The sequence below is a fragment of the Anthonomus grandis genome, chromosome 3, assembly GCF_022605725.1.
Source record: "Anthonomus grandis grandis chromosome 3, icAntGran1.3, whole genome shotgun sequence".
In the NCBI taxonomy this organism is placed as follows: domain Eukaryota; kingdom Metazoa; phylum Arthropoda; class Insecta; order Coleoptera; family Curculionidae; genus Anthonomus; species Anthonomus grandis.
Genome location: NC_065548.1, coordinates 25,537,509 through 25,562,581, shown reverse-complemented (window position 1 = coordinate 25,562,581; position 25,073 = coordinate 25,537,509). Strand labels below are relative to the sequence as shown.

Here is a 25,073-nt window from a genome sequence, read left to right as displayed (position 1 = left end):
ATTTTTTTTCAATTTTACTTACTGTACTTCTTATAATGGGCCTTTGCGGATATATTACATTAAACAAAGTACACACTTCTTCTTGAGTTCTTTATTTATCTCCGTATTCAATAAAATTTGAATTCGTTGAGCTTCATTTAAAAAAACCATATTTACTTTAAATACGTATTGACATAAGTCATATTTAACATAATTGATCATAATTTACTTACCATGACAATGGTATCATATTTTGTATGTTTTCAGAAAAAAGGAATTAAAAAGCAGGAATAGGAAAGTGAAATCTTTTTTTTTTCTATTTTTAGTATAAATAAGATTTAGGGGCTTTTAAATTCATTAAAACAGCAATTTTCAAAACCGCGTATCTTAGAAACAGTTGAATAAAAGTATGGCATATGATATATGAAAATGTTTATAATTTTGTGTAAATCCAAAAATGTAACATATAGAGTGTTTTATTTAAAATAAGAAAGTTGGTATCGACTATGGCTACATGAGATACCTTGCATACAAAATTTTTGGTGGAAAAAATGCGCAACCAAAAATATTAATCGACGTATGCGAGCGTTTTTTTTAAACAAGCCCTCATTTATTTTTCGTTAAATTTCTTCCATATTTTTCCGTTGACTGTATATTATGTTAAGCCTATCAAATCTATTGGAAAACATGCTCTAAAAATTAAATTTTTAAAAACTGTAAACATTTTTGAGTATTCTGTATTTTTTCGTAAATAATTTAGGAAACTTCTAATATTTACATAAAAAATATTTTAAATAAACAAAGTTATTTAAAGCCGAATGAAATGTACCCAGCCTTATTATTGAATTCATTTTCATCTATTAGTCAGACTCGAATTAGTTGCCCATTTAAAGAAAGCAAGTACTCAAAGAATTTTTTTGTTCCTCAACTCTATAAAGATAGTCGATTTATTATTTTTTTTAATTATTTTTTTCCGAAATGCTTATTTCAAGAAGTCATTGGATCGAGTAATGTTTTGAAAAATAAGTTAAAAGTGAGTCTTTTAAAACTCGAATGAGTGAATAATATCAAATAGGTGAACAAAAATTCAATATTGAATCATTTAACTCATTTTTACCTCAAAGTACTCTATAGTGAGTGAAATGCCCTATTGTCAGTAAAATCGAAATAAACATGCAGTAAGTAAGGCGTAGAATAAATGGCATATATTATATGCCATAATATTCCCAATTCGTAAAGCCGCGTTCGCCTTTATATATAAGACTAACATAGAAATAAAAAAACATCTAAAATATAATAATCTATTATACATAGATAGGTACTTATCCGGCTTTCAAAAGTCCTTATTTTCCAAATTTGCTACTTTACGTCATTTCGCGGATTTTTAATATTTTAAGTTAACCATCATGTTCCACTTTTTACAACGAAATTTAACAATACACAAGACAAACAAATTTACTAACAAATGTGTCGACATCTTTGCGAGATGAATGGCGATTGAAGAATGACTTATGATGGGGGAATGTGGGATTCAAGTACAAGGAACGCGGGCGTGTTTTTTTCTACTAAGAATGTGGTTACATTTTACTCAAATAAGATTTTAATTGAGCTTTTTTTATTGCATAATAATTTTACATAAAATATTAACTCACTGACGTAACCGTGTTCATTCAGACTGATTTTTTACAGTGTAAAAAAAAGCGAAAAACAATTAAGACAGCGAAAAAAGCAAAAAACAATTAAAACCCAAACGATTACCGCACAAGTTTAAAATCATATGTTTAAGATAAAGCACTTACGTAGCAAGTTTGGCAACACCTGTTTAGCCACTTGAATACAAACTACTAAAAATTCGTTTCTTGTAAACAGCTACCCCATGTTTATCATGTGAATCAGAGATGTGATTTTGTCAATTAGCGAGTTTTGCAAATAATAGCCTCATATTATTTTCAGGGTTCTTAAGGGTGTATTTGCTTTAAAATAATTATTTCCAGCTTCTACTCTAAAAATATTTTTTCCAAATTTTGTCAGGATTAAAAAAAAACATAAATAATCGAAAAAATTAAAATTTTAAATTGGGACCTGTACGGCTGAATGTCTTCACATAGACGTAAATATTTTAAATATTAGTCCGGTAAGCATTTTTGCAAGAATGATGGATGTTAGATTTACTAAATTTCTATAAAAAAATATCAAATACCGCATTTACTGATATTATCTAATACAGAGTTGAAACTTGCTAAATTATGACTCAAATGATCATATTATTAAAAAAAAACTTAATATATTATCGTGTGCTGGAAAAACTCGTTGCTGGTTCACGTATGCACTTAATAGTTCACATTAAGCTCTGGATTTTTGAAAAAAAAACCTTCTCCCTCTATAATGCAGATATCCAAGTATTATTTGGAAAAAATATGCACACATCGTGTTATGCAACGATGCATAGCGCTTAGAGTAATTGTAATCCCGTTGGCATTTAAACGGCACGCACCCTTCAGGTGATCTATTTACCAAATTCATCCCCCCGAAGGCGATCCGGGCACACACACTGGCCGCTATACGCGCCCATTTTACGAATCGCCGAACTAAACTCCCATGTTTAATAAATATTTATTTATGTTAACATTGCTCTGTTTAGAGCGGTGTACTGATTGACAGACCGCGCGTAATAAATTATTACCATCAATAGAGGATTTCTTTAAATTATATCACCATATAGTAAAATTTTAAATTAAAAAATTATATAATAATTTTTTTGTAGGAAATTAAAATTGAAAATATATAAATAAAAGTTAATCCTAATGACGTTTTCTTGCCATATACAATATATCAACGTTGATTGAATATTTGGGTTATATTATTATATACTTAAATATTCAATCAAGGATATCAGGATGAATACGGTTAATGAAGATTAATCGATTATTGGAAATGGACTTTTAGGCCTATTCGCCGGACATTATCCCTCGACTATTACTACTGCATTTTCAATGATTATTGACGTGATTTCTTAGCTGATTCGGAGTAAGTTTGTTATGTTATTGTGCAGTCTACCGAAGAAGGAAATTATCAAATCCCATCATTACATCTCTCTAAATGCTGATAAAACTATGAGGTCTTCGCTGTTTCTAGTATTATGTGACTGTGTTTTCTCATGACTTTGATATTAAGAGATATGTTAACCATATATTTAATTTTCACGGTGAAAATGAAATAAAGAACGAAATTTTGAAAAGTAATAGAAATGTCGATATAAAGGAATATTCAAACCAGATATAATCAGATTTCAGATTAAAGCGTTTATTAATATCTCAGTAGAGCGCTTTCGGTGTATGAACCATCATCAGTGCGAACTGAAAGTGAGTTGAATATGATTTTTTATAATTCTTTTTAACATATCAATCAGAAAATGTATTATTTATAAAATTGTTAATTATGCAGTCTCCCATGTAACGGATCCTACATAGATCCATCTATGAATTTTTAAAAGGATCTCAAAATCCTTCAACAAGTTTCTTATCACTAATGAGGTTAACAATAATCCCTCATGTTTAATTATACAAGTAAACCTTAATAGACACTACGTTCCGTTACATAGGACACTGCACAATTAGCAAGTTTATAATTAACATCTTTTCTGATTGATGGCATTTTCAGAACGAACAGCGGCGTTTGTTCGAGCGCTTTGCATTAAAGTTAAATTTTTCAAAGTGATTCTGTGCCAAAAATTTCTGAAAGTTGCTCTGTGGCATCCTGGAGGCCTGCTACACAAGGGTGAGTGATTTGTTTTCACCTTACTGATTGTATAATATTGGAAATCCAGTCGGTTTACATCCGTATATGAATCGTTATCAGCAAAAAAACACACTATGTCTCTGTGTGGTGTGTGCAGCACGTCAGGCGGATCGTCTCGCAGCAAGCCTTACATCAACTGCGCAGGATCTTGTAAGAAAAGATTTCATATTGAATGCATGCGTATACCCAGTGAGGCGGCAACAATTATACCGACCATTCCTGGATTAATCTGGCGATGTCCTTCATGTCGTAATCTACCTTTAGAGGACATTAGGAGCACCATCAAAGAGTCTATGGAGCACAACATTCTTCTGTGAAAGACTCAATATTGCAGACCATTGAAGAAAAATTTTCTGTTTTATGTCCTACCGAGACACCTTCACCTAAAATTAGTTATGCTGATGTTGTGGCGAACCAGATGACAAAACTTATTATAAAACCTAAGAATGCAGACCAGGATAATAGTCGCACGAAGACAGATATTCTGAATAATATTAAACCGGCGGATGAGAAGCTACAAATTGCGAACGTTAAGCATGCTGCCAATGGAGGGTTAATTGTAACTGCTGACCCAAACAGTGCTGATCGAATAATAAATTTAGCTAATGAGAAATTAGCAGAAGAATATGAAATCTGCGAACTTAAATCAACTAGGCCGATGGTACGAGTCGTTGGTTTGACAGAAGACTACTCCAAAGAAGCTTTAGAATATCACTTAAAATGTCAACATAAAAATCTTTTCTTATCTGAGTTTAGGGTACTTAAAGTATGGTCAACAAAGAAACAAGAAAACATTTTTCAGGCTTTGCTACAGATAGATACAGTCACTTTTAAAAAACTAACAGATCAAAAACACATTGTTGTCGGGCTTGATAGTTGTCAAATTTACGATTCAACTTCTGTAACTCGTTGTTTCAAATGTAATAATTTTGGGCACTCTAATAAATTCTGTAAAAATAAAATTGTTTGTCCTCTATGCTCAGGCTCACACGAATTTAAAAATTGCAATGTCTCAGAAGATAATTACAAGTGTAGTAACTGTAGCTTTTTAAAAGATAGATTTAAGTTAGACATAGACACCAAACACGCTTCTTGGAATTACAAAAATTGTTATTCATATAAGCAAATTAATGCAAAGTATAAATCTGAAATATTTGGGTCCACTCTGTAGCAATCATCAGGTTCACACCGCTCTTCCTTCTCGCTTTACGACACTCTCTCGCTTCAACTTAACTCTTATGGCTGCAGTGGCTCTCAGTCGATCGAGACCCGGCAGCAGCAGCGTACTGACGACCTTTGCATCTATTATCAGAATACCAATGGCCTTCGCTCGCTTCGAAAACAAAATCTTTTTTCAATTCTCTACTAACGTGTGCATATGATATTATCGCTATTACAGAGTCTGGGCTGAATGATATACACAGTATATCGCTGTGACAGAAACTACGCCGAGATGAGTGAGGATAAGGGGGGTGGTGTTATATTGGCGGTTAGACAAACTTTTTCTGTCGTAAACCTAAAATTGATTCTTCCTAACGATTTGCGTAGCATCATAGAAATCATTGGCCTAAAAATAATTATTAATCACACCAATCTTTTTATTATTTTAACTTACATCCCACCCGGACGTTTTTCAGAGGTTTTTGAAGATGTTTTTGATTACATTTCAACACTAACGTACCTTTACAATTCAAAAATTATGTTTCTAGGAGACTTTAATATTCCAGAGTACATTTTGTATTCGAAAGGAGCTAATCCGTCATTTAGAGTTAACCAGCTTAATAATTTGTTAGAATTTTTTGATTGGAAACAAATAAATTTTATTGAAAATATCCAGGGACGACTTCTGGATCTCGTTATTACATCTCGATCAGATCTTTGTGAAGTACAGAGATGCCATGATTTCTTAGTTAAAGAAGAAGATATTCATCCAGCCTTGTTGATTAAGTTTAGATATAACCTTGACAAAAAAATAAATAGCGGTAAAGTTGAAAATATTTTTTATAATTTTAAAAAAGCTGACCTAAGAATTTTATATCAGAGCTTTCTTAACATTAACTGGAATATATTGGAATCTGTGGATGATATCAATTCTGCCGTCGAACTTTTCTATAATAAAATTTATAATTGTCTTGATAACTGTGTCCCTAAAACTGCCAGGCGCAAACGATCTTATCCACCCTGGTTTACCTCTGAAATTATTGAATCAATTAGAAATAAACATAGCTCGTGGAAGAAATATAAGCGTTTTCATCAACAATGTGATTTAACTAAATTTAGAGAGCTGCGATCGAAAATCAAAAAAGATATTGAACTGTCACACAGACAATACTGTGTTAATCTTGAAAATAATTTATTTTCCCAACCAAACAATTTTTGGAAGCTAATTCAAAGCTCACAAAATAACAATTTGTTACCCCAAAATATGACTGACCAACAGGGAATGATTATGTCTGATCCTCAAGCTATTGCAAACGCATTCGCAGATTTCTTTGAAAGTGCATATATTTTTTCCACTGCTACACAACCTGGCAACAATGCTCAAAACATATTTGCAGATAGCATCATTATATCCAGAATCACGGAAGATGAAGTATTACGAGTTCTTAAAACGATTAAACCAAAAGCAACTGTTGGACCCGACAAAATTCCCGCTTTCCTTCTCTATGATTGTGCCATAGCTTTTGTTAAACCATTAACTTTACTTTTTAATTTAGCATTAAAACAAGAAAGCTTTCCTGATCTTTGGAAAATATCTAAAATTATCCCTGTACACAAAAAGAGTGACAAAAATCTTATAGAAAACTATCGCCCTATAACAATAATTAATAACTTTTCTAAATGTTTTGAACGTGTTCTGCATACTGCTTTATATCCATCAATGAAACATCTGATTGACAGTAGACAACACGGTTTTATGAAGGGCAGGTCTACCACAACAAATCTAGTTTCTCTTACTGAATTTATAACTGAATCAATAAATAACAACTCTCAAGTCGACGTCATATATACGGACTTTTCTAAGGCCTTTGACCGACTCGACCATGGCATTCTCGTTAACAACTTCGATCGAATTTATGGATTTTCTTCCGGCCTAACGAATCTTTTTAGATCCTACTTGAGTGACCGCCCCCAGTACGTAGAGTGCTATGGTCGAAGCTCGGCAAAAATTGTTGCCGCTTCTGGAGTCCCACAGGGCTCAATTTTGGGACCGCTTTTTTTCAACTCATTTATTAATAAAATATCTGATGAACTTTCTGTAAATAGTCTATTATACGCGGATGATAATAAAGTTTTTTATAGAATTAACAGCATTCTGGACTGTATTTTACTTCAAAGTGACTTAAACAAACTTAATGCATGGTGTAAAAATAATAACCTGCCTCTAAATGCTGCTAAATGTAATGTTGTTTCTTTCAGTTTAAAGAAAAAAATAATTATTTATGACTATTCCCATCAATGTCACCGTCCCTAGATCAACAGTTTTGAATGACTTAGGTGTAACATTTGATAGCTCTCTTTTCAGCCACATATTACAGATATTGTCAAACGTAGCTACAGAATGCTAGGTTTTGTAATGCGTAACTCTCATAATTTTAATAATATCCTCAGCCTAAAAATCTTATTCTTCTCATATGTCAGATCCATACTTGAGTATGCTTCTCAAGTTTGGTCCCCCTATTACCAAAACCATATAAATAAGATTGAGGGTATACAGAGAAAATTTCTAAAATTTCTTTGCTATAAATGCGATGGAGTGTACCCAGAAATCGGTTTTCCATATGCACGGTTACTGGAAAGATTTTTCTTTGATTCTTTAGAAGATAGAAGAAAATCTGCTGATTTGCAGTTTCTATATAAATTAGTGAACAACTTAATCGGCTTGCCAGAATTATTACAAGAACTGAACTTTCACATACCTCGCATATCAGCCAGAACATTTTATAACATTTTACCTACCTAGACCAAGGACTAACATTAACAAATATTCTCCACTACGCAGAGCCTGTAACACATATAATTCTGTTCAGGTTCAATGTGACTTATTTAACTGTAGCATAGCAGATATCAAAAAAGTACACTATTCTCAGTAAAACTTTGTTTTTTTTTCTTTACTTTTCTCATTGTTTTTCTTTTTAAGCATTTCCTTATTGTTATTGATTGTAAATGTATTTTTTTTTCCCATTCAGTAATTAGATGTATTTCTGTTGAATGGCGTAAATAAATAAATAAATAAATAAATAAATTTTAAGTTTGCCTTTAGACCTTTACATAAATTACAATTTATTTTCAGGCTTTTTACCCAAACACAAATTCACTGTTGAAAGTCAAGTTTGTTCCACCATTTTGTTTTAATAACAAAACTTTTGTTACAATTTTGGGTCAATGTTTCTAAACCTATTTATGGCCACTGTATTTTCAATATGTTTGGCGCTGATTTTAGAGTGAAGTATTGACCGTAGGATGACTGTAACCTATTTGAACGCGTTTTTCGCCTTTTAACACAATTTAAACATAAACATAGAATGGTACTAACGTCGTCTCTTATTGTATGTTTTATTGTACTTATATTTATACATCCTTCTACATTTAGTGGTATGTTATTTGTAGTCTTAAATGTTATTTTTATTTGTGACGTTTTTTCCCACTATGTGGAACTCCCTGAGTAACTGACAGCTGATTCCTCCATCTTTAATTTTGAAATTCTTTTTCCTACATAAAAAAATAATAAAAAAATCACATTTAACTCACTTTCAGTTGGCACTAATGAGTGCTCATACGCCGAAAGCGCTTTGCTAAGAAACACTTTGGTCTGAATACATGGGGTTTGATTATTTCGTACTATCCTGCGAGCAACCCAGTTACTTCCCTCACTTCTATATGAGCCTCTCAGAGTTTAAGCGGGTTGAGTCCACAATTGGAGAAAAATGGATTTTATACATATTATACCGAGCAGAAGCGTCTTGTTTTTAAAGCCCTAGTGAATCGAGTCCTTACTATTATAGTTTTCACAGATGACGGTAGTCTTCTTAGACTCAAGTCTAAAATTATATATTCAGTCTAAAATCAAGTTCTAAGTATAAGGAACTACAAGATGGGAGTGATAGTGGAAGAAATACACTTATGTTCTAAGAGATGATGCTAATTTTCCGAGAGTGTACAAGAAATATTTTTTTGGAAACCGTGCAGCTTAGTCATCATAGGATTTATAGATGCATATCAAAGTCTGAAGCCGTCATTGATTCAGGCGGGAGAGCAATTTCTAAGAATAAACTTGTTTGATATCGATGTAATCGTACAAATTAATTTTTCTCCTGCTTACCGGACCCATTAGAGCATTAAAACAAACCTGGAAAAAAGTATCTTCATTCTAATTTAATTAAGGAAATTCTATGACTTGTATGTTGATAAATTTAACATCTAAGGGAAGCAAGCTTTGAAACCAGTTTTATAATAACGTTTTTTCTAATAAGTTTAAGTTGCATTTTTAAGTTTATACAAAAGGTACCCATAGCCGATTTGAAGATGGAAGCCACTGATGACCTAGAATAGCGTCGTAAATTTGAAAACTTATGAAAAAATGTGGTACTTGTCCAAACCTCTACAAGCCAGAGAATCTCCCTAAACTAATAAAGATGCTCTAAACGGCTCTTTCATCTGCAAAATTAACTGCATCAATAGAATATAAGTTAAATATATATCTAGTAAAATTACATACAGGGTGTTCATTTGAAAACTTCCCACGACGGATTTATCGAAAACCAATGTTTAAAAAAAACGCCGAAATACGTCAAAAGGTTTGTCAAGGGGGACAAGTGTTGAAAATGTATATATATATATATATATATATTTTGACGTATTTCGGCGTTTTTTTTTTAAACATAGGTTTTCGATAAATCCGTGGTGGGAAGTTTTCAAATGAACACCCTGTATGTAATTTTTATTATATGTAATATAATTATAAATTATAATAGTATGTAATATAATTATATATATATATCTATATATAATTATATATTATATATATATTATTATATATTATATATATATATATATATATATATATAATTTTAAAATGCATTCTTATGACAAAAATAATGGGTAAATTCTTTTATAGAACGAGCAAAAGAAGGGAGAAAGTTTCAAGAAGTAGCATCTATGCTTCAAAAGCATTAGATAAAAAGTTAAAAATTACATACAGGGTGTTCATTTGAAAACTTCCCACCACGGATTTATCGAAAACCAATGTTTAAAAAAAAACGCCGAAATACGTCAAAAGGTTTGTCAAGGGGGACAAGTGTTGAAAATGTTGCCCGTTAGGATTTGCCAAATCTACAATTCGTTTATAATTTAAAACGGAAACTACCAACATGAACAGCAATTCCGAAGATTAGACGTGGAAAAAAGTAAATAACAACCTGAATTTTTTTCCGCATTCTTTTCATCAACACAGATATCCTGGGCGAACTGTATTTATTGTTATACCTGCTTAGTTATTTATAGTTGCTAAGGAAAATGAAAAATTTATTTTGCCGTCAGTTACATTTGTAACAGTCTTGGAATAGTGAAAATTTATTTGTTGAATTGAAGATTTTACTTCCAAAATGGTTTACACACTAGCCGAAAGAGTGAAAATTATTCTAATTTATTGGGCCCAAAATCAATGTACTCGGCAAACTGCCGTCACGTTTAACGCCAGACATCCGGAGAAGATAACTTTGCATAGGTATGTTTTGGATCTTGTTACTAAGCTTACTGAAACTGGATTTGTTGTAAATAAAAAACGTGATCATCGACGAATTTTGGATGAAGCCGCTCAAGTTGAAGTTTTGGGTCATTTTGGAATAAATCCTAATACCTCATTACGTAAAATTATTGCTGCCACTGGTATTTCATTAGGCTCTGTTCACACAGTTACCAAACTTCATAAATTTCATCCATTCAAAATGAAAATATTGCAAGAGTTAACCGAAGACGATTTCGATAGGTGAGTTGAGTTTTGTGAAAAAATGACTGAAGCGATTAATGATAATACTATTCATGTAAAAAATATCTGCTTCAGGGATGAATGCATATTTTATCTAAATGGATTTGTTAATAAGCATAACTGTAGATATTGGAGTAATGAAAATCCTCATGCCTTTGTAGAAGGGCATACCCAGTACCCTCAAAAAAATTAATATATGGGCACGCATTTTAGGAAATAAAGTGATTGGGCCATTATTTATTAACGGAAATTTAAATTAAGACATTTATTTGGATATGTTGGAAAATACCATCAATCCGCTTATCACTGAATCCATTGAAAACCAAATCGATGATGATGGAAACCCTATACTTAATCAGGCTGAAATATATTTCCAGCAAGACGACGCTCCTCCTCACTATGTTCTTCCCGTTCGGGAAATGGATAGGGCAAAGGGGGCCTATAGAATGGCCTGCTAGATCTCCTAATATAACGCCGTTAGACTTTTTTCTATGGGGTCATTTGAAATCTATTGTGGTTACTCCCCAACCTGAAAGTTTGGATGAACTTCGTCAACGAATTATCGACAGCTGCCATGATATCCCACAACATGTTTTTAAAAATGTTCGGCAGGAATTTGAACATCGCCTATATCATTGTTTGGCCAAAAACGGGCAACATTTTGAACACTGATTGAAATAAAAACTGATATTTTCAGTCATAGTTTTTGTTTTCTATCTAAACAAATTAAGATAAACAAAGATTTTTCTAATTTTCTCGAAAACGAATCGACCGATTGAAAGAAATCAAACGTCAAAATAAATAAAAGACTTCGAAAGACCTTTTAAACAAGCTATTACTTGATACCCCTTGCCATTTAATTTTTTTTAGGGGATGACCCTGGGGGCCAGAGGGTGAAAGGGGGTGAAGTAATTTTAGATTAGAAAGTTGTCCCCCTTGACAAAGCTTTTGACGTATTTCGGCGTTTTTTTTTAAACAGTGGTTTTAGATAAAATCGTGGTGGGAAGTTTTCAAGTGAACACCCTGTATATGTAATTCTCTACTCGAACTCGTGCGCCGGTCTATATTACTGTAGCATTAATGAATCTTAGATGCTAAGTTAATCATTGATCAAAACAACTGATCATACATTTTTGGTTTTGGATGTAGGTGAGCCCGTAAAATGATTAGAAATAAAGATATTGCATCAGTAGAAGCGAGAGGAGTCTTGGATATTGCAGTTAAAAAATACTTTAAATACAGATGTTGCTTTATCAACAGTTTAACGAAAATTTTAAAATGTAGTGAAAAATATGATCCGCTGAAAAAACTGCAGGAGAGAGCATTTCTTCTGCCAAACGCCCATGCCCATTTTAAAAACCTACGGACAGAGAAACCGACTAGGTTTTAAACTGCTGTAAATAAAGTAAATATTTTAGAATCAAATAACGATAAACCTATCTTCAACAACATCACAGTTAACTTTTAGTAATATTTTTAAATACTGTCTAACAGCTGTACATAAAAGGTAACAAATGTTTTTTCGCTGTGTTGTTTTTAGTGCATTTATTTTACGTAAGAAATATTTCAGAACCAAAGCCGAGTAATTTCTAATTTACATTTAATTCCTAATTTACATTTTTTATATCATCATGAATAATTAAGTTTGTCTTGCTATTTCAATTCTAAAAAGAAAAATCTGACTCTCTCTGATGGAAACCTACTTGTATAATTTAAGTTTAACATCTAAGATCAGAAAATACTCTAATTTGTTTTGTTGTGCCTAACTCTGATAAATTGTCTACCTTTTTGTTTCAAGATACTCTACTTTTCAATTGTTACTTCTGGGCTTAAATATGCTTTGCCCGTATGGTCACCTTTTTCAACTCTCTCTGAGCATTTACCCCTTTAAGGTGCAAAAGACTTTTTTTTGCTTATGGCGGTTTTTTTTTAGGCTAGCAAATGCAAATCATTTTTAGCTTATGCTTATGTTTCAGCTAAAAATACTGATTTAAAGCTAAGTTTTTTTCGAAAAACTGGTGGGAAATAATTATCCCAAAGGATCTTTTATGTTCTTAAAAAAATTTAGTATTTTAGGGATAATAATTTGCCATTATTTTTGAACTTAATCTTGACCCCCATGTAGATAACTCATTTAAATTAAAACTTAAGGACGAAAAGACTGAGCTTGTCGGTAAGATTACGTTTTACGTGTTTGTATTTTTTGCCGTTTGTCACTTATTGTTATTATGTATATATTTATACTTAAATTTTATTTTATTCTTCGAAATTCCTATTAATCCTAATAAATTACGTTGCATTGGCAACAAAAAAATACTAAGCAACAACTTCATATTTCAAATGACAGTGCTCTAATGCTTATCAGTACAGCGTAGTTTCAATCCAGATATACACAAAAGAATATTGTTCATAATACTAGTCATACTGGAATAGTCATCATGCCTATTCTCAGTGAAAAAAATAAAAGGCTGCATTTTAGATATATTTAGAAAGAGTCTGTTGACTAAAAAGTTAGCTTAACTCATATTAGCTCAAACCCCGATATCTCTCCTGCTGTCCCACTTTTTCCAGCTAAGCTGGCAAGCGGGAAGAGGGGGGTAAAATAGGCACCTTAATAATACAAGAATTGATTACAACATCTAGCCACCATTATCCTCTGATGCATCCCACTGATATAGTTCCCAATAAAAAAACACTCTTATTTATTAAGCTAAAGTAAACATTTAGGATAAATATAGTGAAAGACTTGTTCAAGTCACAAAACTAATCTGCAACAAAGTCATCCATATCGTTTGGAATATTATTGAGTTTGGGGATCAATAAAATAAAAGTCCATCTTATTTAAACTTGCCGACGTTTCGCCAAATATATTTGCATCTACAGGGCGAATTCAATATGTTGGACTTAAGTCAAAAAACATAATTAAAATGAACATTTATACAGAAAGCTTTTTAGGTACATGACATCAGATACAGACAAATATATTTTGCGAAACGTCGGCAAGTTTAAATAGGATTGGACTTTCATTTTATTTCAAGAATATTTCAAACGATGTAATCTTATTTGGATCATTAAATTTAAAAAAAAGCCATCCATTTCAAAAATCTAAAATATGTATAAAGAAACAGCTGTAACGTACTGAGATTTGTTGAAAATGTGATAATAAATCAAAAATATTCAAAAAAGTGGGTAATTCTACATGCTAACCGCTTTTCTAATATCTTTGAAAAAAAAAACATAGAGGAAGGATAATAATGTAATTTGAAATACTGCTCTTTTCTTGGAATTGAAAAGATTACATTTACCGACTTCACTATGAGGAATTACTATGCTTTTATATTAATATTGTTTTCTTATATTGGTGATAGGTACAACTTTTAACATTTGAACAACTATTTTAATATACTATGAATAATTTACCTCGGGATCAAATTTATTCTTAAGTTCCTATATTTCAAAAAGATCCTATATTTCAGAGGCCAACGAAAGATCGAAATTTTAGTAAAAAAACTTTAACATAATTTAGCTGTGTAAATTAAGAATAATTTTTGAATAACCTGTCTATATTTTATTGTTTTTCTCTTACTAAATTGTGTGTTTGTCAGGCAACACTATTGTAATAGGAAAGGCAATATATCATTATTGGATGTCCGCCATTCATCAATTTCATTTTCCCAGACGTTCTTATCAAACTTTTAGTGGAAAAAACATTAAAATTTGATTACTGTTCATTAAATTAACGTACTAAATTCATCCATTAAACTACCACGCGTTATCATCAAATTAATAAAGAAAAATATGCTCACTATTTATTAAATTAATGCACAAACTACGTAAATGAATGGTCCTTATTTGTTGATACATTTATTAATCAATTTTAACATATGTTTTTATGTTTGTTTTAAGTTTGACATTTATACAATGTAATTATGTATGGAAGTATACAAATATACAACTATAATTCTATTATTATTAGTGTTTATTAATTGAACATACATTTTTATGCATATTTAAATGTACGTAAATAAACTTTCAAAACTATATATTTGATAAAACTCATTTAATTTAAATTTCTCTTACTGTTATTAATTTCTTAAATTTTAAATATCGCTATCGTTTTATAACACGTACTATGTAATTATTGCTTATTCATTGATTATGTTATATATCCAATCATCGAACCGTTATATAAGGATATTGTTCTTGTTTATGTTATTTTTGCAATAATATCATAATTAAGAGTAATTTCGATTCGTATATATCCAAACTAAAAAAATATAGCAATAAATTTACATTTATTACTTTTTACAAGAATTAATCTACTATAGTCGACTAATGAGAGATATCAAGAATATAGAACGTTTTCTGATTTTTTTTGCTTCATTTTTAATGGCAATACCATTAAGCTTAATATAGGAAGTGATCTAGAAGTTTCAGAACTTCCTGTTATATTATGTAACAGCTTTATAATTTTTTCTTATTTGAGATTAAGAGCTTGTCATGGATTTATAAGTCCATTAAAAGATATTTTCCTAAAAGTATTATATACCATTATAAAAATGTATACTATAAGAACTTTACAAAACACTTCTTTCTAAAGTTCCTAATGTTCTTAAATAAAAGCTAATGGTAGATTCGCTAGAATATTTTTCACTGGTCTTAAAAAATCTCGTATTATTTCACCTTTAAAGGAAAGCCAGAAACTTAACCGATTAAAAGATTTATGCTTAAACCTATTTGAAATTGCAGACGCTAGATTTTTCACGTGGGAAACTTTTAAATACAGAAACTAAGGGTACAGAAAATCTACTCTTTTTTATTAGACAAAGGGAATGAAATAATTTATTTTCGGTTTTGTTCTTTGATTCTAGTTTAAGACATTTTTTCTTTTTAAGCTAATGCTTTAAGCTTAAAAAATAACTGTACAATTTATTATTTTACATAATTTAAATGAATTCGATTATCATTTTTTAGCGAATAAAACGCTAAATAGAAATAAAGAATAAACTACGAAATTTGTTTAGTTCCATATATCTTTTAATCATATATGGCTCTAGTCACAGGCGTTATACATGACAGCATCAGGCATTATATTCGTATAATGCTTAAAATTAAAATTAAAAAAATTAAATAGAATACAAAAAAAATTACTTTATGTATTAAGGAGTTACTAGAGTACTAGATATATAGAAACTACCTACTAATTTTTAGAAAATTATCTACAGGGACGTTAAATTTATCGTGAAAAATAAGATTTTGTCTTAAAATTTTATCACTCTGTATCTCAACATCTAGTTATTTTTGGATAGGCATTTATTACACAAACTTGCTTATTTTGAGGCTATCTACAACGCCTCCAAGTTTGTTCTAATTATGAAACGCCCTATCTAAATACATACATATTACTATTATAATATTTATTCCCAAGTAGCCTGTGTGGTTTTTTCCGATATTAGTAATGCTTTTGATTATGTAGCATATGATTTTGCTAAGTAAGATATATTTCTTTTGATTTGGAGGAGTTTCTAGTAACACTTCAAATTCAGAAATTTCCATACATAAGAGTCTGTACCAGTTTCAAATTGTAATAATAACCTGGGGGTGATTCTATTGTTCAATTATCATCTCAATGCCTACCAGAGTCAATTCAGAAATTTCTATACATAAGAGTCTGTACCAGTTTCAAATTGTAAAAATAACCTGGGGGTGATTCTATTGTTCAATTATCATCTCAATGCCTACCAGAGTCTTTACAAGGATTTGCTAGAAAAACTATTTGCAATCAAATCTCAAGAAATCTTACTGGATTGAAAATCACATTATGTTCTAATATTTTTAAAGAAGAAAATATATGGAGAAGAAAATATTGTTTATATTTAAAAGCTAACAAAGGAAACGAGGTTCTTATTTCAGACATAGGAAAATATTTTAAACGACGTGATGATCTTGTTGAAAATGGCTTATATAAAAAAACTTTCTAAGAACCCTTTATCAAAAATGAGCTCTCAGATTAAGACGGCATTAAATAATTGCGAAATCCTACTTAGAACTTTGGAACTCAACAGTTCCAAGATTATATTATTCACCGAAAATCCATAAACATGTCACAAAATATTTTTCAATGCAAGAATTCGTATTATAAAAGAGTTAAGGTTACAGCCATGATTTGATGCCACCTTTTCTCTTTTTCTAGCAGAGCTCTATCATAAATAGTTTTGAAGTAAATGCCAAAAATACATTCCAATACTTTTCACGAGTTTGGTTAAGATATATTGATAACGTATTTACAGTATTCAACAAAAGCAAATGCAATATTGATAATTCTGTAGAATAGCTCAATAATTTTCTTCCAACTATTAAATTAACCTTCGCAAAAAAATAAATAACTAACTTCTATTCTTATATATTAATAATCGGTTAGAGTTTGATATTTTTAGAATAGAAACAAATATTTTTAGATACATAACTAGTGACTCTAACCATTGTTTTTAATATAAATGACTTTCACTAACAATTGCATTTCTTAGTAGCAGTACATCGTAAAAAATGAAAAAGTTAAAAAGTCATGTTTGGCTGAAGATGTTTTAAGTGGCCACTTTATAGGAATAGAATAACTAAAATTACATGCATACGAAAACTTAGCAATCTCCAAAAATCAAAATACTATTCTAATCTCTTGTAGTCAATTATATAGCTTAGTTAGTGTTTAAGCTTTCTTCAGCTACGCTTCTCTCGATTTTTCACTCTATAAGTTACATCTTTAGTACATAAGGCCACTTGTAATTAGTTTTAGTGTAGTTGTAATCTTCTACCGAAGATAACATCATTAGCGAAACACGTGTCGAGAATGAAATAAAGAGTTTTGGTTAATGGCAAAACTATTTTGTGATTTAAATAATAGTAAAAAATCATCCACTGTCGCGTTAAACAAATAAGAACCCCTATCGCCTAATATCAAAGTTTATATATTAGATTATTTATAGATTGCTAATATACATATATTCAAGTATATTATCGCTTATACCAAAGCTGCACACAAAGTACTAAATGTGTTATGCAGGAATGCCTAGAATTATTGTAAATAAGCACCATAAAAGCTTACACACTATACATAAAAAGAACAAAAACAGAAGATATATATAAATAAAAGGATAACACCAATACAATTTATACGAAAATGACAAATTTAATTATGCATTTACATAAACCTCATTTTTTTCCTTTATGTAATGTAATTTCGGTCGTTTCTCATTCATTCACATTCTTTTTATTTTCTCACGAAAAGCTGAAATAGAGAGCACCAATTGGTCGAAATTTATGTTAAGAATGCATTTGATATGCAATGTTATTAATATGCCTGGGAATTCAAATATTTCTTTTTCATAAACGAAATTGATGATTTTAACGAAGTTGAGTCTAGCCTTTCAATTGCAATACTCATAAAAGTACCATACATATTTGTAAATATAGAGATAATTTAAAAGCTATTTTTTAGATATATTGAAATATGCTCTTTAAAACGAAGCTCTCTACCTCTATGTTTTATTTCCCAAATAAACATGATAGAGGACTTAAAAGCATTTAAAGAATGACTGGAATATTTTTTAATATACGTATATAATATAAATATAATATAATATATATAATATAAATTCTCTCTAAAGTCAATTAGGGTTTTAGCTTTTTTACAACTACTTGGATTACAAATAGGTATAACTAGTTATCTGAGTACAAGTAATAAGAGCATTGTTTAATTTATAAGTAAATAAAAGATCTCAATGTAGAAAGCAAAAGCAGTATTTTGTGATTGAATTGAATTGTCAAAACAGTGGGCTGCTAAGGAAGTTGTGCATATAGGTCTCCTGATGGACCCGTCATGCCCCACCGGGGGTTACCAGAGCCCAACGGCCTTAGAGAAACCGATAAGGCCCTCTGATCTGAAGGACTTAAAGTCACTCGGTACACTGAAAGTGCTACCCAAGTATTTGAACCTGGCGCGCGTGAATGCTGGGCACTCCCCGACTACATGGTCAACGGTTTTATCCCCCTCACAGCACCATCAGCATTCCGGGTTGACTGCAATAGAGATGGGTCAAACCCGCTATTTTTGTATAGCAGTTGCTATTGCTACTGCTCAACTGAAATAGCAGTTAAATATAGCTGCAATTTAAATAGCAGTTATTACACCAGCTTTATCTGACACGTTACGTATGTGTATGTATGTATATTTATTAATATACATAATTTTAATTAAATAAAGTTGATTGTTCTTGTTTCTAATGTTTAATTAATAATTAAATTTTAAATAAAAAAATATAATAAAATTAAATTAATAATAATTAAATTTTGTTAATGTTTTTTTCTAAGTTGATTCTAATGTTTTTTGTCCCCATTGGTTACACAAGTTAATTTTTTAACTTAAATTTTAGTTAAAAATTGGATTAATTTACGATAAATACGATACTGGATTCAGGATTTTTCCAACGAATTTTAATTCGCACTTACAAACTTATTATACATACAACTGTTAAAAGAGAATATAATTCGAACTTTTTTAAAATTAAATTTTCGGTTTACACGATTATTATATTGTATTCGTTTAAAACGGACTTTAGAACTCGATAAATAATTTACAGGGACCTAACTGAAAATCTCGGCGATATATTATAAAATATATATTATTGTTATTATACATATATGTAATATGAACGTCCTCCTGGCTCTACGATATTAAATATTTAGATATTCCTTGTCACCCAATAACCACCTGTTCCATACCATCATTAATTTCAAAATACTCCATTTCGCGTGGAATATGTACCATTTTTCTCCCATTATCTGGGCGCGATGTGCAAGGTCGAAGCACTTGTACGAGAGCAACGACGGTGAAAACAAGAAAATTTTGGTGCCGATACTAAATCAATTGTTACAATCGTTCAAACAATTTAATTAATTTTCGGTTTAAAAACCATTGTGTGATAGTGGTGAGCCTCGACAGCAACTAAGGGGATCCCCTTTAAGAAGACCACAACTGTCTTTTTCGGTAAGTGCCCATTTGAGTAGTGTGGTACATTCGTTTTTTACAATTTTCTTACTTAGCAATTACTTACAATATTCAAATACAGTCCACAACCTTTTCAATTTTCTATTTATGCGTTGACACCACCTCTTTTCCTACCAATAATTGTTATAAATTGCTTTAAACAGAGAAAAACAACAATAAAACACATTTTGTTTTTTAAAAACAGACCATATAAAATAATGTGACCCGAATTCCTGTTCCGGTAAATTCCGTTCATAAAGCCTGCTCTTGCTTACTTGCTAAAAATGCAAAATATCCGTAAATAGTCGAAAATCGCCGAATCGCGTCTCGCCGTTCAGTCGCAGTTGCAGATCGCGCATCGCAGTTTTGCTAATCTAACCAAAATCGGCTCGCGTGCTTATTATTATTTTGCTAGTACAGCTGCTACAAAAATAGCAGCTATTTTTTGGGCTCATAGCAGTTACAATTATTTCAAACAAGATAGCAGTTATAAAATAGCAGGTTGCTATCTAGCAACCCACCTCTAGTCTGCAATACCGATAGTATGGAGATGGCTTCTTAAGTGCCAGTGACCGTTTAAAAGACCTGTCACTAGCCGAGTTTCGCGTCTTTTTAGGCGTAGTAGATTTTTGGTGAGACAGGCAGAGGGCCCACCTATGTGCGCTTTGGCCTGTCTTATACCAAGGCACTCAGTCCATCTTCGGTGGGTCCACTTGTCCAGCAGACCCTTCATTGACGATTATTCTGTGATACGTCACTCTTTACTTCTAAAGGCTCGAAAGTATTATTTTCCATTTTACCTCATTGTAATCTATCGCTTGAAAAAAATTAATTTGAGAGCATTGTTAGTAAAAACCGATATAATAAAAAACACTTAAGTATTTTAAGTATTTTACAAAATTGCACGCTTTTGTGTAATCTAATAAAACCAGAACAGTTAAATTATCGTTATCATGAGCTCTCACGTAATAACATTTTACGGAGCAGAAGTACAACTATAAGCCATTCGAAATCCAGCTGTTTTGATGCAAAAAATTGCATACTTGAGAGTCAAGAATTCTTTTTAACATTTTACAAATTCATAGAAGTGATTAAATTAAATAAAAAATGGTGTTTAACATTCTTTTTATCTATTGTAAAGCCCTGAAGATGAATTAAATATAATTCGAAACGGTGGGTAAAAATAAATAGTTTTCTTCGGCAATTACTCACGACTAATTTACTCACGAAATACCACTTCTAATTTACAATCTTTAGTCACCAATTCACAAGCAATTTTTAAAATGTTAGCAAATTACTTATAATTCGAAAGTGACTAAAATCAGTAAGAACTTTTACTTTTGGCAAAACAGAAGCATTCTTCCAAGATTTGGGAATATAATTATTTAATACACAATGATGAATATAGAGGATGTAGAAGATATTTTACAGTTCTCTTTATTAAAAGTTTTAGTTTTAATCTGAAGAAAAATAGAAGTTATTTTATTTTAGTCTACATCTTAAAAGGAAAATAAATTTTCTGTACCAAGAGTTCTATTCATATAAAAGTTTCTTATTTCATCACATTCCACATTATTTTAACATCTAGTACAGTTAACAAAATATTTGTTAAAATCATTGGTGTTCATAAATATGTCCGGTATATTTTTCCTATGAGTAATATTTTCTTAGACTTTTTCTTTCCTTTTTACGAGTAAATAGAAAATGTATTATGATAAAAAGTTTGTTTTTCAGCCCTTATACTGCAATTATGGTTTAACTTCTCAGCTCTTTATAGAAATCCCACTTTTTTCCTTTCTTTTATATTCTTCATAATGCTATTCGGACATTTTTATTTGTATCTAAAGTATGATCTACCAAAAGTATCTAAAGTGTAATCACAGATCAATCAAGGAAAAACAATAAGTTACTTTCACCAAATTTTGATCTTTAAGTCAAAATAGTATTAATAAACTGTCTTTATTTACATGATTCAAAAAGTACAGCTAAATCTTACTTATTCTTTTATCTAACCAAACCACTCATTCAAAATAAAAACAATAATAAGAACATCAATTTAATCCAAGCAAATAAGTTACAATTTAGGATACAAAATAAGAGACCAATCCAGTTTATGCCATAATTAACCCAAGCAAAATTATATCAAAAGAGACGTAAAAAATTATAGAGTTTAGAAAAAAAATCGAATAAAAAATATTTAAATAATTTGAAGGTTAATTAACGTAATGAATAAAAGCTGCGATCCTGTTGATTTCACTGATAAGTAATATTTTAAACTACTAGGTAAAACATTCTAGCAATTGGCTGCATTATAACTGAATGATCTTTAAAAAAGGAAAGTTTTGTGATTCGAAATAATAAACCTGGAACCTGAGTACTCCTATCATGGATATCAGATCCCTTAATCAATTTCTCATATAGATTTGCAGGTTGATCAATAATAATGAACTTATAAATAAGAGTATTTAGGTGAATTTCAGGTTCATTTTATGAGTAGAGTAAACGTAACTCTCAGATACTTGGTCAAATTTTCTTAGGCCTTAGCAAAATCTTAGATAAGTAATTTAAACCTGTTCTCTAATAGAAAAGCAGGTCAGTAAACAACAATATAATAGCTCACATAGAACCAAATTAGGGAGTCACAAATCTTAATTTAATCTAAGTGGAAAGCAAAGGAAAGCTAAGGAAAGAAAGATCTTTTTAAAAATATCACTCAGATCTCTTTTTGCAGGAATCTGTCGCCATAATTCTGCTATTACTAATGCTGAAGAACGAATTCAAATTCAATCATTCAATTTGATTCCTGTGAAAATACTTAATCAAAAACCATTCTTTGTTTACTAAACAAAAGATAGACTAAGGCAAAAGCACTCTTGCTAAAATCAATGTATTTAAGCTTTAAGTACATTAATTCAGAATTGACAGTAACAAAGGTTTTACTGTAATCAAGAAACACCTTGCATGTCTAGCTAGAGCAGTTGTAGTGCTCTGTAGTAATCTAAAGCCAGATTGAAAAAAGAAATTATTTGCTCAGCTATATTTTTTCAATAATTTTTGAAAAATATGCAAAAAACTATTAAGCCTAAAATAAAACAAATCAGAGGGATTATGTATTTTAGCGATTGGCAAAACATTTGCAATCTTCCACGGTCTTAGAAATTTGTGCTAAGAAATAAATTAGCTTATAATAAAAGCTGGTTGGAGTGAAAGATGAGGAAAAAGAAGGTTGATATTAAGCTTACGATAGATTAATTCAATTTGTCTAATCTTCGAGAACGCAAACAACTGAGGTAAATTAATAAAGAAATTATGTCTGCATACATCAATTAAATTCTCCTTTAGAAGAGACAGTATGTTAAAATTATCACGTTCACTTACTTCGAATGAAACTATAATTAGTTAAAGCTTTTCCAAGAAACCTTTGGGATATATATTGATAAATGATGATTTAAAAACGCTTTTTTTCATTACAGATCATCGCTATTACGAAATACATTTTTAACTCTTACATTTTTTTATTCCTTCTTATTGGTCTCTAATAATCAAATAATTAGTAATGTTGTTTTTTATGGATAAATAATTGGAGGACAAATAAAACCAATTTTTTAATAAGTCAACGTTTTGGTAATTATATTGCCATCTTTAGGACTTCTCCATGAGCAACAGAAGAAAAGATGTAAGCACTGTAAAAAATACACTTATTATAGTAGTAATACAATTTTTATCAAGTACTAATGTACAAGTATTTTTTCTAATATTTTTGTCTTTAAAAATAAAGCAGAAAAGACCACAGCTTTAGTAGAACATAAAATATAAAGACAGAGCATAATTTTAATTTCTATTTATTTAAGATCAATATATATTCTAAACAATCAAATAAGTAATGTTAAAGGCTTATTTATTTACTAAATTCTTTTTTTTATTGTAATAACCAATACGAATATTTTTTCATTATCTCTTATCGGACCGCTAAATTTTGTTCATATTTATTGTAAAGTCTAAGATAGATGTATCGCTGTGTTTTTGTCCTGTTTTTATTTTTTTTCTATATTTAGTGGTTGTAGCAACGAGGTCATTTTAATGCTAATAATTTCACGCTTTTTTTTAACTTATATTTTTCACCTCTTATATGTTTAATCATTTAAAAATTGCCTTTGTAATTATTTTACTTGAAACTAATTAGAATTTTAAAAAAGTACTAGTATATTTGTATTTTGTAGTAATTTTGATATGAAATAAGTGTATTTTTAATTCCTTTTTTTTGCATTGACTAAAAGAAATTGGTTTCATTTATCCTCCGATACATTTACCCGTAAAGAACAAAATGATCACTACTACTTTGGATCATAAACACACTTTTAAATATTAAATGATTTATCTTAAAAATTAAATTAAATAAAAAAAATCTCCAACACATTTAACATTATTTTGTCAATTTTGAATTTTTGTCTTCAACAACTAGAAGAAATAAAAAGTTAATTTAACTGCCTAGAGAAACAACATTATAAGTATTTTATATACATCAACGAAAGGACGAATATAATTTTTAAATTATTCATAAAATGCACTCTACGATTTCCTAATTTTTATCAACGAACTGGTGCTAGGTGCATAGTTTATTTAATTTTTTTCAATACTTGTTTTTGTAAACTTAGTTAAAAAAAAACTCACCAAATTAGATAATACATATATAAGACAGTGTTTTTTAGAAAAAAAATATGTTGACTCAGTTTTAAATTAATTAATATTTTACAAAAACGTCCATAATTAGCTAACACTATATATTTAATACCTATTCGTTCTTCATTAAGGTGATATTGTATCCGTCCATCCGACCGGAAATTCAAAGCCATTTTTTTGAATAATTTATAGAAACAATTGGCCTGTGTTTACAGTGGAAATGAACGTGAGCTACGTGTGTCACAAATACCTGTTATTTTTAGCTAATTTAAAGTCCCCAGCGACTTGTGCTATATTTGATGTTTTACTGATTGCTGTAAAATCACACTTAATTAAGGTGTTGTTTTGAACTTAGTTTTTATAGGTAGTTTTAAAATAAAGCGGTTTTTTCTTGACATATGACATTTTATTGGTAATACATTTAGAATTGTTTGTAGATTTATTATTTTACTATAAAATAAGTATTTATGTTTTAAGCTTTTGTTATCTTATTTCTTATAAAATAATAAAGTTTGAAATGAAGAGGTGAAGGAGAACCAGATATATAAAAACAATATCGCTTTTGTATAATTTACAGTATGTTTT

The 25,073-nt window shown here is 30.2% G+C and overlaps 1 protein-coding gene and 1 long non-coding RNA gene across 4 annotated transcripts in view; one reads left to right on the top strand and one right to left on the bottom strand.

Annotated features, from left to right (window-relative positions):
- The window catches only part of LOC126734433 (uncharacterized), a 109,024-nt gene that overhangs the window by 28,421 nt on the left and 55,530 nt on the right, over nucleotides 1-25,073 (bottom strand). The gene's annotated exons all lie outside the window — the stretch shown is intronic.
- Nucleotides 1-25,073, top strand: part of LOC126734429 (adhesive plaque matrix protein) — a 93,222-nt gene that overhangs the window by 38,393 nt on the left and 29,756 nt on the right. Inside the window, exon 1 of one of the 2 annotated variants that reach the window (XM_050438059.1) lies at nucleotides 19,652-19,808. The exons of the other annotated variant lie outside the window; for it this stretch is intronic. The gene's annotated coding sequence lies outside the window, so the exon portion shown is untranslated. Of the gene's footprint in view, nucleotides 1-19,651; nucleotides 19,809-25,073 lie in introns of those variants that run through there. 2 annotated transcript variants of the gene reach the window in all.